At 37.0% G+C, this 18,373-nt stretch overlaps 1 pseudogene; it reads left to right on the forward strand.

The window, feature by feature from the left end:
* Window positions 1–8,876: 8,876 nt before the first annotated feature.
* On the forward strand, window positions 8,877–11,286 carry LOC138158325 (condensin-2 complex subunit H2 pseudogene; annotated as a pseudogene).
* Window positions 11,287–18,373: the final 7,087 nt, after the last annotated feature.

The raw sequence follows: 18,373 nt of genomic DNA on the forward strand, positions 1-18,373 counted from the left end.
TACAATAAGCTGCTTTATAAATGTAAGAGCAAAATGAGCAGTATGCACTTAGAGAGAAACGATAAAAATATGGAGAGTTTTTTTTTTACCTAAAAGTTGGGTGTAAGAATTTGGGGGACTGATTTATGTACATTTATGTAGACATGTTCTGAGGTAATAAAATATTTGAATGACTTGTATTGAAGATTTTGTGACAAACAATAAAAATATAACAATGTAATCTCTGTCATCAAGGAGTTAGAATCCTTTCCAGAGTACTACCTAAACAAAAAAGTAAATTGAAATATGTATAAAGTTAAAAGTATTTTGGGGGAGCCAAAAGCATTTAATAACTTATAGGAATAATAAAGGTCACAGATACAAAATGACACATGAGCTGTGCTTTGGCCACATAAAGAGAATATGGGACTTACTGGAAAAGACCCAGCTCCTTTGACCTCTGGAATATCATAATCCAAGCCCTTCTCTCCCTCAGAGTAGAAGCTGCCAGATCCTGTGTTATCCTGATTGTGTTTCCACAGTATTCAAATTATTTATTCTTGGCTGTTTGTAATATTTTCTCCTTGATCTGGGAATTCTGGAATCTGGCTGCAATATTCCTAAGAGTTCTCTTTTTGGGGTCTTTTTCAGGAGGTGATCAGTGGATTCTTTCAACCTCTATTTTGCCCTCTGGTTCTAAAACATCAGGGCAATTTTCCCTGAGAATATCATGGAGGATTACTTTTACATTCTTTTTTGATCATAGCTTTCAGGTACTCCAATAATTTTTAAATTATCTCTCCTGGATCTATTATCCAGGTCAATGGTTTTTTTCAATGAGATATTTCACATTGCCTTCTATATTTTCATTTGTTGGATCTGTTTAAATAGATCTGTTTAATAATCTTGATTTCTCATAAAGTAACTAGCTTCCATTTGCTCCAATCTAATTCTCAAAGAATGATTCTCTTTTGTGAGCTTTTGAGATTATTTCCCCATTTGGCAAATTCAGCTTTTTAAGGTATTCTTCTCCTCATCGATTTTTTGAGCCTCTTTTGCCATTTGAGTTCATCTATTTTTTAAGATATTATTTTCTTCAGTCAGATTGTTGCTTCTCATTTTTATAATTTTCTTGCATCTTTCTCATTTTTCTTCCCAATTTTTCCTCCACTTCTCTTATTCAAATATCAAAATCCTTCTTAAACTCGTCTATGGACTGTAAGCATCTTATTCTTTTCTTGGAAGCTTCTGGTACAGGAGTTCTGACTTAGTTCTCTTCCTCTTGTTCCATTCCCCAATCCTTTTTGTCCCTATAAAGTAATAAAGATTTGGACTGCTGTGCTTGCCTTGCTTCCCTTGATTGCTCATGTTGCCACTCAATTACTTGACTTTTGAGCTTTTTGCCACAGTAGAACTCTGCTACAAGAGGTGGGAGCTTTGTCACAATCGCTGGGGTTTTTCCAGCTCCTCGAGCTATTATTTGGGTGCCATCTCAGAAACCTCCACACACTCTGGCAAACTTGTCACACACCCCAGGACCGTCACCATCTCACTTTGTCCTTAGCATCTGGAAACTGCGACAGCTGCTGGTGATCTGAAGTCACACCAGCAGGTTACTGTTTGTGGCCACCTTGATGCTTAAAATTCTGTTTAGGAAGGGCTGGGCTTGGCTCCCAAGACGCTTTGCTGGCCCCTTCCTGATGGCATGTTGGGCTGTCCTCAGTGGGAGGTTACCTGCTCTGTGTTGTTTGGTGGGTTCTGTAGCTCCAAAGTTTCTTCAGTCACCTTTTACATGAATTGGAGAAGGTGGAATTAGGAGCCCAGTGGAAGTCCTGTTTCTACTCTACCATCTTGACTCTGCCCCCTAGAAGCACACACTTTTGAAAAGGAACAGGGTCAAAGTAGAGAGCACAACAAGTAGGGGGTGGGATAGGATGGAGGGTAATATAGTCAGTCTTTCACAATATATCCTCTATGGAAATGTTTTGTTTAGCTACATGTATACAACCTATATTGAATGACCTATCTTCCTGGTAAGGGTAGGTGATGTGGGAGGAAGTGAAAGAAACTGGAATTGAAAGTTTTAAAATCAAACATTTAAATATATATATATATAATTTTTTACATGCAATTGGGAAATAAGATATAAGGTACTGGGGTATCAAGATCCATCTTGCCCTACTGGAAAATAGGAGCTGGAATGGGGAAGGATATAGGAGAGAGCAGATTTGGGGAGGGGGTATATAGGGGGATTGCTGTTTTGGGGTGGTGTGTAGGGAAAAGGTGGGGAGAAAATTTGTAACTCAAAATCTTGTGGAAATGAATGATGTAAATGAAAACTAAAATTTAAGAAAATTAAAATAATGTTTGATTAAGAGTAAACACTGACAACCAAAATTGTCAGAACTTGAAGTAGTTTAGATAGACAAGTAGAGAACTTTAGAAGAGTTATTTTAGATATCAAATATTTCACCCAGATGTAATGATTCTAGGAGTTAAAGTTGATCCAAAGGTTGCAGGTTTTAAATATTGTCTCAACCTAACATCATTCAGAGTAATGAAGAAATCATTCTGAAATACTGATGGCCAAAGGGGATGAAAAGTTCAATTTTTGAAAGATTCATTTGTAATAGTACTACTATATCAAATTCAGCAAGTCATGGACATTTGGAAATAGGGAAACGGACACAGAGTAAGAGGTTAAAACTAAACTTTTATATTTTCATCTTATACATGTAGCTAATCGAGACTTTCAAATCTGAGTTCACTTAACTCCCTGAAAACACAGAGTAAAAAGATCTGAGGACAGAGACTGTTTGGCAAAGATAGATGATTTAAATATCCAATAGTATCTTGTGGAATGGAATTTTATAAACTAATAATACACACACACACACACACACACACATATATATATATATATATATATATATGTTTAGAAATACAATAAAAGCAATAGCAGATAGTCATACTAAATAAGAACAAGCAGTAGCATTCAGTAAGTTACAAAAAACAAACAAAAAATACTTGACTCTCCATAACAGGTTTACAATATATTTTGTGATGAAAACTCCCAGGGAATATCTGTGAAACAAGTATTCAAAAATTTGAAATATTTTCACTAAGAAGTCAACATTATTCTCCTTTTCTCAATATGTTTATTAATTCTTGAAATACTTTAGATTATGCTGGCAAAATATTTCCTTTGAAACACTTTTCTATTTATATTTGAAAGGGCTATTCAAATATCAAAATAATGCTGAATATTTTTTTTTCCTTTCCAACCACCCCCACAGCCAAAGGTGAATACATTTTGAAAAGAAGCAAAAAAGAAGAACAAATGTTTCTCCTTAGAAGTTAGGGCCAATTTTCTATCATACTGGACAAAATGTTCAACAATTACATATAATTATTTTGTAAGTAGTTAAGTAGAATAAATATTAGAATATAAAAGCAATGCAGAGTCTTATATTTCTGGCAGCTCTATTTAACCTATTTGGTCTTTTACTTAATTTTATTTGCATGCTAACCAGGGATTGTTACGAGAATTGAGGTAAAATAGTGAGTCCCGTATTACTCAGTTCATCTAGATTTATTGGATAAAGACTTTGAAGTGAGTTTTGTGAATACAGGCCAACAGTAAAGATTTAATATGAGGTAAAAGCAATTCTATAATCCTAAATCTAATCATTCTTTGTGGTCAAGGACCAGAAGTGTGAGTGTGTGAAGAATTCATTAAAAGAATGACATACAATCTGGAACTGATTTTTTTTGGGGTGCTCTAGATTATGCATTTAAATATTCTTTCTTCTTTCTTCTAGAAAGATGTTTACTAATACAGATGGAGGTATACCTTCCATGGTCAATCTGAAAACAGATAATCCTGATCTATCCCTTCACATATGTTCTCTGGCCATATGTGTTCTCTATATGTTTTCGTAACCCTTAGGAAAGCAATCTGAAATGATAAAAGAAACAAAAATAATTTCTCATAAATTACCTCCATTTACTTTCTTTTTCCTTTTAGATCTCTATACTTAATCCACTTAAGGTGTACAGATGTCACAGTTCTATACCTGGAGTCAGAAAGCTCTAAATTCAAATCTGACCTCAGATATTTCCTAGCCATGTGACCTTGAACCAATCGCTTAACCTGTATGCTTCTGTTTCCTCAACTAACCAAATAGAATTACTTAATAATAATAACTAATGAAGAATTTTAGCATAATATACTTAAATGATGTAATTTATAATATAAATAATACAAGTTAATATAAAAGGTATTAATAATTTAGGCATAACTTATTAATATCACCTACATCTTAGAGTTGTTTTGAAGATCAAAGGTAATATTTGTAAAGCATTAAACACAGTTCCTGGCACATTGTAGCTACTTATGCAATAATTATTTCCTTTTTTCTTTAATCTTTAAATATTTAGAGTGGAAGTGAGGGAAAGGGAAGAATAAATATTTAACAATGTTCTACTATGTGCCAAGCACTGTGCTAAGCATTTTATAAATATTATCTCATTTGATCATTTGCCGAATAGGAGGAGTTGTTGGACAATAAATTGTTGAAGATTTAGTTTCCCATTGATTTTTACCATTGACTAAAAATTTCATTGTTTTTCACAATTGTAAAGGCAGAAATGGAAAAGAATGCAGATGCTCTGATAAATCTTTCCCTATCTAACTCTCTACCTGGTGTCATCTTTGAAAGACAAAAAGAAAGGAACTGATTATTGGTACCACTTCAATGATTGTCCCTTACTGTTACTGCTACTTCTGCTACCAATCACTTCTACTAGTCACTTCCAACTCTTTGTGACCTCATTTAAGTTTTCTTGGCAGAGATTTTGGAGTGGTTTGCCATTTCCTTCTCTAACTATTTTTACAGATCAGGAAACTAAGGCAAACAGGAGTAATTGACTTGCTTCAGGTCACACAGTTAGAAGTGCCTGAGGCCAGATTTGAATTCAGGAAGATGATTCCAGACCAGGCACTTTTTTTTAAAGCAATTGGGGTTAAGTAACTTGCTCAAGGTTACACAGCCAGGTGTTCTGGGTGGGTGCTAAGTATCTGAGCCCAGGTTCAATCCCAGGCCATCCCAACTCTGGGGCTGGTGCTCTTACTCACTGTGCCACCTGGCTGCCCCTAAGGAAATTGGGGTTAAGTAACTTGCTCAAGGTTACATGGCCAGGTGTTTCTGGGTGGGTGCTAAGTATCTGAGCTCGGATTTGATCCCAGGTCATCCTGACTCTGGGACCGGTGCTCTTACTGTGTTACCTGGCCACCCCAAGACCAGGCACTTTAATCACTGTGCCACCTAACTGTCCTATCTCTTTATCTCTTAGAACATAAAAATATTTGACCTTCTCAAATTTCTTTTTTCATTATAAGCTACAATTGCACCTAGAATGAAAATACAATTTTTAAATCTAAAGTTCTTAGAAAATAACTCCCTTTTTCAGGGCCAAGATTGGTGAAGTGATGTTTCTGGGCTTTAATTAGACAGTAGAAATCCATGAGACTGCCTTCACTTGTCTCTCAGCTGTTTACTTTCCATCAGTAAAATCCATACACTATGAAGAGGAGCTCAACTATAATTAAAAGTGTTATTGAACTAAACACAATTACCAATGTTTATCTCCTTATGTAATGCTGCTGGCACCAAAAGTGGAGTTCAAACTAGTTTTCTTTTTGGCATCCTTGTTAGACATTTTTTTAAGTGTCTGAAATTTGTTCAATAAAGGTAAGTACCAATGTCAAGTGAGGAGGAAGAGCTGCTGACTTACTCTTAAAGGTGTTGTGACTAAAGAACCTTTTGCAACATTGCAAATTTAAGTTTAAATTGTATTTGTATATATCTATATGAATATGAATTCCAATCTAAAACAATGACATTCAAGCTTCTGTTTAAATTGGGAATCCTAGCTGTCATAAGCATACAAGATAATTGGTATTTTAATAGGATTACATAGAGTTAAACAGGATTAGCTATCCCTATCTCCCATTTGGGGATTTGAATCCCAAGGATAATATCACTTCAAAGAAAGCCAAACCTCTGAAGTGGGAGAATATGTAACTATCTCTGTATCTATCTATCTAGTCTTTATCCAGTCATCTGTCTGTCTGTCTATTTATCTATCAATCTAATGTAATGCCCATATAGTATATGTAAATATACACATGAATATATTTAGTCTAAGAATCAATAATTAAAATTATATCTTTTTATGACTTAATAAAATATACTTCTCATGTAGTGATTATACTTTTATTGTATTCTAAATGTATATTCCATACTAAAAACTACAGAAATGGAAAAGAAATGAAAGAAAGAAATCATATTAGCTTGTGGTCATAACTAATTCACAGAGACATCTGGAATCTTCTTAGTAGCTATACACCATAAAAGTTTTATGGGGGTGGCTAGGTGGTGCAGTGAATAGAGCACCAGCCCTGGAGTCAGGAAGGCCTGAGTTTAAATATAGCCTCAGACACTTAACACAAAAACTAGCCATGTGACCTTGGGCAAGTCACTTAACCCTAATTGCCCTCCAAAAAAGTAAAAAAAAAGTTTCATGCACATGAATCACTTTTTTTTCTTTTATGATGGTTTGTTTTCTGCAAGTTTCCAAAGACAAAGGAAAAGATATAATAAAATCCAGTTGATTTTTTAACAAGGATATAGTATATTACATCATTTTACTGAAGAGTGGAAAACTATTTTTCCATGCCATCATTGCCTTCCTAGCAGCCTAATGCTTTATTTCCTGGGTTAAAGGGTTTTGAGTAACACTTTTTTTATATCCTACTCAACAGCTCATTGAAGACTTATATAGTTAGCTCTTCTTAACCAGTCACCGTAACAGTTGCATGCCTGAGCATACAGTGACTTTTAATGCTCAGAATTAAGAATGTATACTAGAAGTGCAGTAATGTAATGATGGCAGGGGCAGCTGTGGCAGATTTATTCTAGAAATACAAACTTTGGCTCATACCCCATTTGGCAGTGTGATATTATGAAAAATGCACTGGATTCAAAATCAAGAAACTTGAAGTTTCATTGTGAATTGGACAAAAATGTGTTGTGTGATCATGAGTAAATAGTTTTATTCCTAAGCCTCACTTACTTGATTGTAAAATGAGGGAATGAGATTTTTGCTTGATTCAACTATTCTTCCTCGCTATAATCCAATATCTTTCTTATGTGTCTGACTAAATTCATTGAGAATGTTTTTTTTAATCTTAGATGTCTTTGCTTTCTAAATTATTTGAAATTTGGCTTCTAACTTCATTTTTCAACTTGAAACTTCCCTCTCCAAAGTTACTAAAGATCTTTTCATTGCCAAGCTAATGTCCTTTTCCTCAATCTTCATTTTTCTTGACCATCTTGTAATCTTTGCTATGAGGATCACCATATACTCATGGATATGGGATTTGAACTTAATCTATAAATATATAATATAAAATCATATGTATAATTAAATAATATCAGAGAGAAGGCACTAGCAACTGGGGAGATGGAGGAAAAAAATGACTCAGGCAGAAGGTGGGATTTGACCACTCTTGAAGGAAAATAAATTTGAGTCAAAAAAGAGAGAGTAATATGTATATATATACACACATATATAACTTTTAAATACAACATCTTTTAATGTCTTTTACTAGAATATGAGTTGAATGAGGCAAGGATAGTTGTTTTGCCTTTCTTCTATCCTTATTACTTATTCTTGGCAAATAACTAAATTCTTTTTTGCTTGTTTGTTTGTTAAATTTGTTTATTTTTAGTTTTCAACATTCATTTCCAAAAGATTTTGACTTACAAAATTTCTCTCAATCTTTCCCCTATCCCCCACCCCAAAATAGCAATTCTATTGAATACCCCTTCCCCCACTCTGCTCTCTCTTATATCCTCCCCCATCCCCCTTCTGACTTTCTAGTAGGGCAAGATGGATATCTATACTCCAGTGCCTGTATATTTTAATTCCCAGTTCCATATAAAAATTACATATATATATGTATGTGTGTGTATATATATATATATATATATATATATATATATATATTTAACATTTGATTTTAAAACTTTGATCTCCAGATTCTTTCCCTCCTTCCCTCAGGAGCCACCCATACTGAGCAGAAAAGCGATTCAATATAGGTTATACATGTGTAGTTAAGTAAAACATTTTCATATATTGTGAATATATGGAAACATATTGTGAAAGAATGACTTTATTATATGGAGTCATTGTACATATATTGTGAAAGAATGACTCTATCACCCTCTATCCTATTCAGCCCCCACTTATTCTATTTTCTACTTTGACCCTGTCCCTTTTCAAAAGTGTGTGCTTCTAATTACTTTCCCCCAATCTGCCCTCCCTTCTATCATCCTCCCTCTTATCCCCTCCCCCCCTAATTTACTGCAGGGTAAGATACCCAATTTAGTGTGTATGTTATCCCCTACTTAAGTAAAATTCAATGAGAATAAAATTGACACATTCCCTTTTGGTTTCCTGTTCTTCCCCTCCATTGTCACAATTTTCTCTTGCCTCTTTTATATGAGGCAATTTGCCCTTTTCCATCTCTCCTTATCGCCTCTTATTATATTCATCTCTCACCTCAATTTTATTTTTTAGAAATCAGCCAAATAACTAAATTCTTAATAATCATTTATTGATTGACTGATGTCATAGGGTTGTTGAGACGAAAGGGATTTTAAAACATTAAGTGATATAGAAATACACACAAATGCACATATATGTTTTGTTGTATCCTGGAACCCATAAAATTGAAACTATTTAAATATTCTACAACTTTGTTTTTCAATCTCTGTTTCCTTAAACCCAAGAAGTCTATGTCACTCCTAGAAAGGCATTTTGCAGGGAAAGGAAAAAATGGCGCCAGACCGAGCACTCTGTGCTGTGGTCTGAGCAGAAAGCCGAGCCGCGAGCGGAAGCCCCGGCAGCCTGCTCATCCATGGAGGACGTGGAGAGCCGCTTCGCTCACCAACTACAGCCCTTTCGCTACCTCACCAAGAACTGGGAGGTGGATATGGCAGCGCAGCTGGACGAATACCTGGAGGAATGAAGGCAGAACCACCATGAACTTCACTGAGGCTGTATTGCTGATCCAGGGGTCTGCCTGTGTCTATAGTAAGAAGGTGGAATTCCTCTGCTCTCTCGTCTACCAGGCTCTGGATTTCATCTTAGGCAAAAAGCGGAACAAACAGGCCACATCTGTGCAGCCTGATGGTCAGAGTGTTGAGAGCAGCCAAGGAACTCTCCCAGAGCCCCTGGAGTAGTTTCTGTCCCTTGATGATCTCCCAGACTCCGGGGCAAACTTAGACTTGAGGAACGACCAGTCTCCCCATACAGGCCTGTCATTCCATTGGTGCCCATGGCCCTGGTGCCCCCTGACAGCGAGGAGAAGAGCTGCCCACTCTACCCTGTTTCCCTGATAATAAGACCTATCCTGAAAATAAGCCCTATTGAGATTGCTACTGTAGTGAAGGTGATCCCCTGAGCTACACGCTACATTACGGTACCCTCTGTATGCACCGTACCCCCCTGCCCCCCCACCCCGTGAAACGCACGCTGTGCTCTGAGCTGCATCCAATCAGAGCTGCAGCAGTGAGCGCCTCATCTTGTTCTTCCCCAGTGATTTGCTTATTGAATAAAGGTACATTTTTTTGTTCACATTTACCTGTTTATTAAAATTGCTGTCAATGTTCATTAAAATAAGCCCTCCCCTGAAAATAAGCCCTCTGGTGTTTTTCTGTCCAAAAAAATAATAAGACAGTGTCTTATTATTGGGGAAACATGGTATAGCTGCGTAGGGGAGGTCCTGGCCAGCCCCAAGGAGTTCAGAATGAACACCTCCCACCCACACCCTAGCGCAGACTTTCTGCTGGAGCCAGGAGGCCTGTCCCCAGATGCCGGGAGACCTGAAGAGATACCCACGGACGTCTATGAGTGCATGTCCCTTCCTCCAGTGCTCAGCTTGTCCCAGGAGGAAGATGAGAGGCTAGAAAGGGCACTACCTGAAGGTGAGGAGGAGGTGGGAGGAAACCTGCTTCTTGACACAAAAATCCCTGAGGCCTCTCCAGAGCGCCCACAGCAGCAAGTCCAGCAGCAGGGTGCCCTGTAATTGAGGTACACGCTCCAGGACAGAACCCCAGCCACCAACCCCCACACATCTTGTCACCAAAAGGAGCCCCAAAATCCCTGGCAGAGCCTGGACCCCTTTGACTCCCCGGAGGGCAAGCCCTTCAAGAAAGGTAGTCCTTACTCTCTGCCACAGCATTTGGAGGAAACCAAGTCTGGCAAACGAAAAAGGAAGACCTCTTCCAGACTCCAGGGGTTTCATGAGTGGTACCTGGCTGCTTATAGTGGCTGTGGTAGCTCCCAGAAACCTCTGCACAGAGGCCCCACATTTGCAGACCTGGAAGCCCTCTACTGGAAGCATGTCAAGGAGCAGGCGAACGCCCTTCAGAAGCTGCAGAGGGGAAAGGTAGCAGAGTAGGAGCTGCCCAAGGCCCAGGAAGGCCTGTGGGCCCTGGAGGAGGAGCGAATGGAGGATTCCCCGGAGCATGAAGAAGGAGAAGGAGACAGCTTCCTGGAGCTTGAGGATGCAGAGCTGGAGGAACCCCTGGAAGGTGTTTCAGAGCCAGAGGCCATTGCTCCGCTGAGCAGAGGACTTGGGCCAGAAAAATGTGGAATTATTTATTGCCAACTCTCAGAAATATGCACACGAGATAGAGCTATGTCAGTGCATACAGGACTTGGGAGGACACCATTAGGCACCTGCTGCAAGAACAGGAGGAACACGTTCCTTTGGGAACCAAGTGGCGGCCAGTTTTTAGCAGCTCAATGAGTGGTGTCCCTTTGCCGATCTGGTGGCTGGCAAGCCCACTTTCGAGGTGTGCCGCTCTATGCTGGCCTCCCTGCAGCTGGCCAACGACTACACTGTGGAGATTACTCAGAAGCCAGGGCTGGCAGAGGCTGTGGACACCATGTCCCTGAGTCTTCTCACCTGGCAGCAGGCCCATGACCGCTTCCAGACATACATAGCCGCCTCAATGGCCTTGCCTTGATGTGGGGGGGCAGCTGCTTGATCGTGTGTGTTTGTGTTTCTGAGCTCCCCCTTATAGATGTTTTATTTTCCATGTTTTCTCCAAAATTTGGTCCCTGCCCTCCCTCAGCAACCCTGAAGCAGGGGTGGCTTTGCCTCCTGGCAGGTGCCAGGGAACTTGGGGCCACGCCCTTCCTCACCCCTTGACCTGAACCCGTGGCTGCAGAGGGCAGTTTGGCCGCTCCCCCCCTCTCCCCTTGCCCCCCTCCCCCCCATACCAGGCACCTCAGCCCTTGTCCACACCAGTATGTGTCCTTCCCGTTTGTTGTGCTTATACAATGTATCCCTTTATTTCCCATTCCCATGGTGAATGACATGTGTAGAGCATCACAGAGTAAATGTATCTGGTCAACCAGAAAAAAAACAAAAAGGCATTTTGCATTCTCAGGTACATTATCCACTAGATCAGTACATTCTAAACCTTGAAATTCTGGAAGTTGCTTAGGGATTTCTGCTTCTTAAACATAAATACACATGAAATAATGAAGCCATAATTCAGAGAGAATAGATAATAGCTATCCTAAAATCTGTTATTATAATAATCCAATAGTCCAATAGGTCTGTCATTTTCATATTGTAGACATTAGCCCATCCATGCCTGCACATCTTGTTCAACTCTTATTAATGTCCTACAACAGTTTTGCCAATGGGGATCCATTGAAAATTCTTGGGGACTTCACATCTCTTTACATTATAAGATTATGAACATAGCATTTGAATTGTCTAAGTTATCCCCTCTTACCATATTAACAATATTCTCTCTCTCTCATACACAGGCATGCACACACACACACACACAAGCACGCACACAAACATCTATCCATCTTTCAAATAAAATACAGTCTATACTCCTCAGTTGCTCTTTTGATAATATTCAACGTTAATTCTTCAGAGAGGATAGTGTTCCATATTTCACTGACATGCAACATCATTTATAATAAAATTTTGGGGTTTCTTTCTGGGAGAAACTTGGGATCAAAAAAAAAGAAGTTTCCTAAAGAGCAATACAGGCTATTGTCCTTTTATTCAATTCAATTTTTCGTTTACAATGTCAATTCAAGATATCTGAATTGATGAATCAGGTTTGTCTTTTAAGTTGTCTATTTATCTGCATAGAAGGATTTTTGGAATAGTCCTTTTTCATCACTTGAGCAAAATAATTCATTTCATTTGGGAGGTACCATAATATTTCAGGGCTTGCAGCAATAATCAGTGTCATCAACAAAGAGAAGCATTGGGGGCAGCTAGGTGGCACAGTAAATAGAACACTGACCCTGGAGTCAGGAGGACCTGAGTTCAAATCCATCCTCAGACACGTAACACAAAAAAAATCTGTGTGACCTTGGGCAAGTCACTTAGCTCTAATTGACCCGCAAAAAGCATAAAAGAAACAAAGAAGCATCTGGAGGAGATCCCCATCTATTGGAATTTCCTTCTTGGGATGTTGTTTTTGTTTATTTTGTTTGTTTTTTTCTTTGGTACTAAATCCCTTGGATGATAGTTGTGAATTCTCTTTAAGGAGCACAAATCTTCTTTTATGCCCTAATTATAACTGATAAGACAGTTTTCTAATATTTTTTCATTATATCTTTTGAAAAATCTTGTATAACTTTAAAATATACATGAAAAGGGTTTTTGTGTGCTTTTTGTTGATGTTTGTTTATTGAAATGAGCCTCTTAGGTTGGATTTTACTCTTCTAAATACAATGATATTTCTTGCTCAACAAACAATAAACACAGTGAAATCTTGTGTTCTATTCAACTTTTAGTCCTTTTGTCCTGGAAACCATGTCAACTTTATATTGGCATTTGGTCTATAAGTCTCTCCTCCCAAAAGTCTTCCCAGAAGCAGGTGTTCTTCGTTTTCTGGAAGGCAGAATGATGGAATAAATCATAAAAATAAGGCAAATATTTTCTACAAATTCAATATCTTTAAAAAAGCATTTGTTCTACATGAAATATAGAAGTCAAAAGGTGTCTCTTACCTTTTAAAACCCTTAGAGGAATAGAAATGCAGCAAGAGTATTTAAGAAACTATTTCCTTGGTATGAAGACAAAACTTTGGTTCTGCTGACAATTTAGGACTATTTCTTCATAGCAACACTAGTGTGTTCCTGAAATGCAGGGAATATTGGGTCTTTAAAAATACCTATTGGCTCTCTGTGATTCTATAAGGAACTGAGCACACATTTCACCCCACTGGGCTGTGGTTTTGATGTGCCTTTGATGTTTGCTAAAATTAAAAGTAAAAAGCACTCCAGAGAGCTATTTTTGCTAGCCTGGAGTTTCAAATCTGGATTCAATGACTTGTTGCCTATGTATTCCTTTAGCTCTGTAGTAATCTGAAGCAGCAACCAATATGTGTTAAGTATTATCTAATAAGATAATTTATGTCACCATGCAGAGTGAAGAAGTGTATACACATCTATTGCTTGAACACTGTGGCACTTTTCAGACATTGCACACTGACAAACTGCTGTACTCTACTCATGAACTAAGAATTATTTAAGTGCACGAAGTTTTTCATATATGAAGATGGTATGCTTCATTCCCAGAAACAACTACTCACTTTGAGCTAATTGCCCATTCTGATCAATGCACAACCTGTTTCCTCTGTGATGCATTGCATACGTATAACAGTGTGAAAGAGTCAAACTGAGTCTTTAAGGGATAGAACAAAAGTCACTAGAATCTTATTGTCTTTTACCAATCACATGAAAGTTTTTAATCAATCAGACTGCTATGACTTAAGGGAGAGAAATGTCATCTCAATTACAATGAAGAAGAAATGTGAAACTAGATATCCCCTTCTTTACAGAGGTGGAAGATCATATGGACAAAATTTTCCACATATTGTTGAACTCAAAAAATGAATTTATTGGTTTTGATAAATTATTTTCCCTCTTTATATTTTCTTATTTTTCATGTGGTATGGCTCATTAGATGGTAAAGATGGAAGAGATATATTATAAAATTGAAGGGAGGTTAAAACTAAATATATCAATCAACATGCTTTCAACTAAATAATCAGCTGATTATTAATTTAATTACTTTACTGTTTAGTCAATATGAAATACTTATATAATAACAATAATTTTGTTTTGTCCATTGTCTGAGGACAATTCTCCAACTGTCTCTCCTTTTATGACAAAATCTAAATTCACTTGTCATTCAAGGGTTCCACCATCTGGCCTCAATTTACATCTTCATTTATAGTGATTACTAGTCTCCCTCATAAACATTCTGCTTTATGTAGCTAAGACTAATTTACAGTCGTTCAATCTTATCTATGTGGGGTTACCCTTTTACAATGAACATTGAACCTTCCTTACCTGCTCATACAACTGATGGCAAAATGTGAAGAAGAATTAAGAATCCTCTTGAAGGTAAAAATGGAGAGTATAAAAGCTGGCTTAAAGTTTAACATAAATAAAAACACTAAGATCTTGGCAACTGGTCCCTTCCCTTTCTGGAAAAAAAGACGGAAAAGAAAGAGAAGCATTATACACTTTTATATTCTTGGCCTCAAAGATCACTACAGATGATAACTGCAGTCATGAAATCAAAAGATTCTTGTTCCTTGGGAAAAAAGCCGTGGCAAATCTGGACAGCCTACTAAAAGAGCAGAGACATCCCCTTGAGGACAAAAGTGCATATAGTCGAAGTTAAGGTTTTTCAGTAGTAATATATGGTTGGGAGAGTTGGGCCATATGGAAAACTTAATGCCACAGAATTGACTCTTTTGAATTTTGGTGCCAGAGAAGATTTTTGACATTCCCTTAGACAGCAAGGGGATCGAATCAATCAATACTTAAAGAAATAATCAAAATTATTCAATACTTAAAGAAATAATCAAAATTATTCACTGTAAACTCAAGTCCTGAAAATTAAACACTTTGGCAACATAAAGAAAAGATGTCACTCATTGGAAAAAGCCTTGATATTGGAAAGCCTTCCAGGAAAAAGAAGGGGACAGCAGAAGATGAGATGGATAGATGGTGTCATGAAACAAAGAACATGAGCTTGGACAGACTGTGGGAGACAGTGGAGGATAGAAGGGCTGGGTCTCCATGGGGTGACAAAGAATTGGTCACAACTGAACAACTGGAAAAAAAAACAACCATGAAAAAATATGTGTAAAACACTGTGTCAACCACTGTGGCTATAAAAGGTTCTCAAAAATTTCACAATCTAAGTAGGTAGTGTGTGGGTTGTCCATTTGTTTTATTCTTTACTCATACCACATGACTAGTTGTTTTTTTTTTTAACATGGGTCTTTTTTTAAATAACTTTTTTCACCAATTTCCCAGTGTTATTCCTAGTTTGTAACGACTTCCAAACTTCTCACATCCACTGTAGCCTTTTAATGGTCCTCCACTTCAATTACTCAGAGACTATAATTTTCCATATCTTATCACCCACTTGATGTATTTGCATTTTACATGATTTTGTCTCTATGTGTGCATCCCTTGCACCTAAAACTTCTTTTTGTCTTTATTATGGACCCATCATGTATGACTCTGAAATTTTAGATGACTTAAAATGAATTCTCTCTATTTAAAAATGCATGCCTGTAACATAATGTGTTGAACACAGTAGCCAGTGTCATATAGTAATAAGAGATGCTCAAATTCTATTAATTAGTTTTCAGAAATATTTAATTAGTATTCTGTCATGGCTCACACTAAAAACAGTGCCTGAAGGAAAACTGATAACTTTAAAAATGTACGTCTACTTTTTCTGCCTTATATTCTTTGTCTTATTTACTGAATGAGAGAGTTTTTCCAGTGAGATGAGAAGGCTCTGGATATGGAACTAATCCCATGAGATAGATTTTTCTATCTATTGCCCATCTCATAAACACTCCTTTATAGTCATTAATTTATGATATCTCACCCAAAATACGGATTTTCTTGCCCTCAACTCTTTTGCTTATTTTCTCTAGCCAAAATCTTCTACATTCTACTATTTACTCCTTTTTAATAATAATATTTTCCCATTAATAAGCATTTATTTTTATCCCATCTACTCTCCAATTGAACAACAAAAGGAAGAAAAACGTATTAATTTGCAGAATTTTCTTTCAAGCTCACTAACATTTGTCACCAAATCATTTCATTTTTCATATTCTCAAAGGTCATGTATCACTTAGTGTTCAATGGAATATCAAACATAGTTCAGTTCTTTTAACAAATTAAAGTGAAAACTGATTAATCATGTGTTTAATAGCCCCTATGGTCATGGCCTTGTGCTAGTCATGAGGGATATAAGGATAGAGAAGGAAACAATTCTTACCCTCAGCAAATTACATTCTAGCATGAATATAACACTGATAAAAATCAATATAATGCAATTTGAGGGAGACAGCATTAGCATCTGGAACAACCATGAAAGACTTTGGGAAAGAGAAAGTACCTGAGCTGAGCCTAGCAGGAAGATAAGCCTTCAGAGATTTGAGTTGAAGAAAAGGAGTATTATAGATGTAGGGAATGGTCTATGCAAAAGCTTGGAGGTGGGAGATATAATGATGATCTTGGAGAGAAAAATAATGGTCCATTCCAGGTTGGCTAGAACATGGAGTGTATTAAGCAAAATCTCCAGTTTATCTTGTGTATATCTTGTTTATAAGTAAGTGTTTATATATTGTCTTACCCATTAAAATGTGAACTCCTTGAGAGCTGGTATTGTTTTCCCAAATTTCTTTGTATCCTCATTGATTAGCACATAGTAGGAGCTAAATAAATGCTTTGGGACTTAAGTTGCCTGGAATAATGTGAAATAAGGAGAGTGACATGAAAGCTTGTAGCTCTTTTTATTTTGTGGATTTTAGATGGATTTTACTGCCAGACTAAGAAATGTGTTTTTTATTTAAAAGAACAAAGCAACACCTTCAGAGCCAATAAGCCACTGGCTTAGAGGCAGGATAGCAAAATAATTAGAATGGTGAGTTAAAAAGAATACTATAAGGGGCGGCCAGGTGGCTCAGTGAGTAAGAGCACCGGCTCCAGTGTCGGGATAACCTGGATCAAATCTGGGTTCAGATACTCAGCACCACACCCAGAAATAACTGGCCGTGTAACCTTGAGCAAGTTACTTAACCCCGATTGCTTAAAAAAAAAAAAGAATACTATGATTGGTGTTTGGAGCATTGTTTGGAGAAGGAAAATACTGGAGGCAGGAAGATTAATAAATTATTAACACAGGGACCCAAGTCCCTGAATGATAGCCATATGAATGAAAGGATTGAGTATGAGAAAGGAAACAAGGAGGGAAAAAAATGTAAAGTTCATGACATGATAGATTTGGAGCTGAAGAAACCATATCTAGTTGACCATTTTATTTGATGATAAAAAATGAAGCCCAGAGAAGTTATTTGGCTAAGGTCACACAGGTATTAAGTGACAGAGCCAGGGTTTGAAGCCAGGACTTCTGACTACACTCAAAGGAACAGATTTCCAAAGAAGATGAAAGGGAATGAGATGAAGTGGACAAGTTTGGGATTAGAAAGTAGAAATGGTAAATGTTATCTTTCTCAGGAATGGAGGTAGAGATGTAAAGAGGTTCTGAATTGTAGAACAGAAAATGAAAAGAGCTCATGAAGGATAACATTTTTTTTTAATGTAAAGTAGAAGATCAATTTGTTCACAGAGAGGACCTCATGAATAATATTGGAAATTTCACATTGGAAAAATAAGTTAAGAATAACCAGTTCATTGATATAATAGACAATCATAGGTTGCCCAAGGAGATGGCCAGACATTCAAGAATGCTATTGGGTTTGACCATTCAAAGAAACACATTTATTCAATGATTACAAGAAATATGCTAAATATTGTAGACTACAAAATCAATATGAAGTAGTTCCTTGTTGCCCTAAAGAAGCCTCTAGTCTTTTGGATAGTGAACTTTTTTTTTTCTGAATCATGATTCTAATTTTTCATCTCCAAGGAATTCTAGACCCTTATTATTATATCAATGTAGAAAATTGTTTTGCATAGCTACACATGTACAACCTATATTGAATTGCTTATCTTCCCAGTAAGAGTGGATGACAAGGGAGGAATGAAAAGAATTTGGAATTCAAAGATTTAAAATCAAATGTTTAAAAATATATAAAAATAATACACATATTATTATTATTATTTTACATGCAACTGAGAAATAAGATATATGGGCACTGGGGCAGAGAGATCCATCATATCCTACTGGAAAATCAGAAAGGGAATGGTGGAAGATATGGGAGAGAAAAGATTG

Source organism: Petaurus breviceps, unplaced genomic scaffold, assembly GCF_028583685.1.
Source record: "Petaurus breviceps papuanus isolate PSGF00001 unplaced genomic scaffold, PetGlider_PUasm1.0 174, whole genome shotgun sequence".
NCBI classification, from domain to species: domain Eukaryota; kingdom Metazoa; phylum Chordata; class Mammalia; order Diprotodontia; family Petauridae; genus Petaurus; species Petaurus breviceps.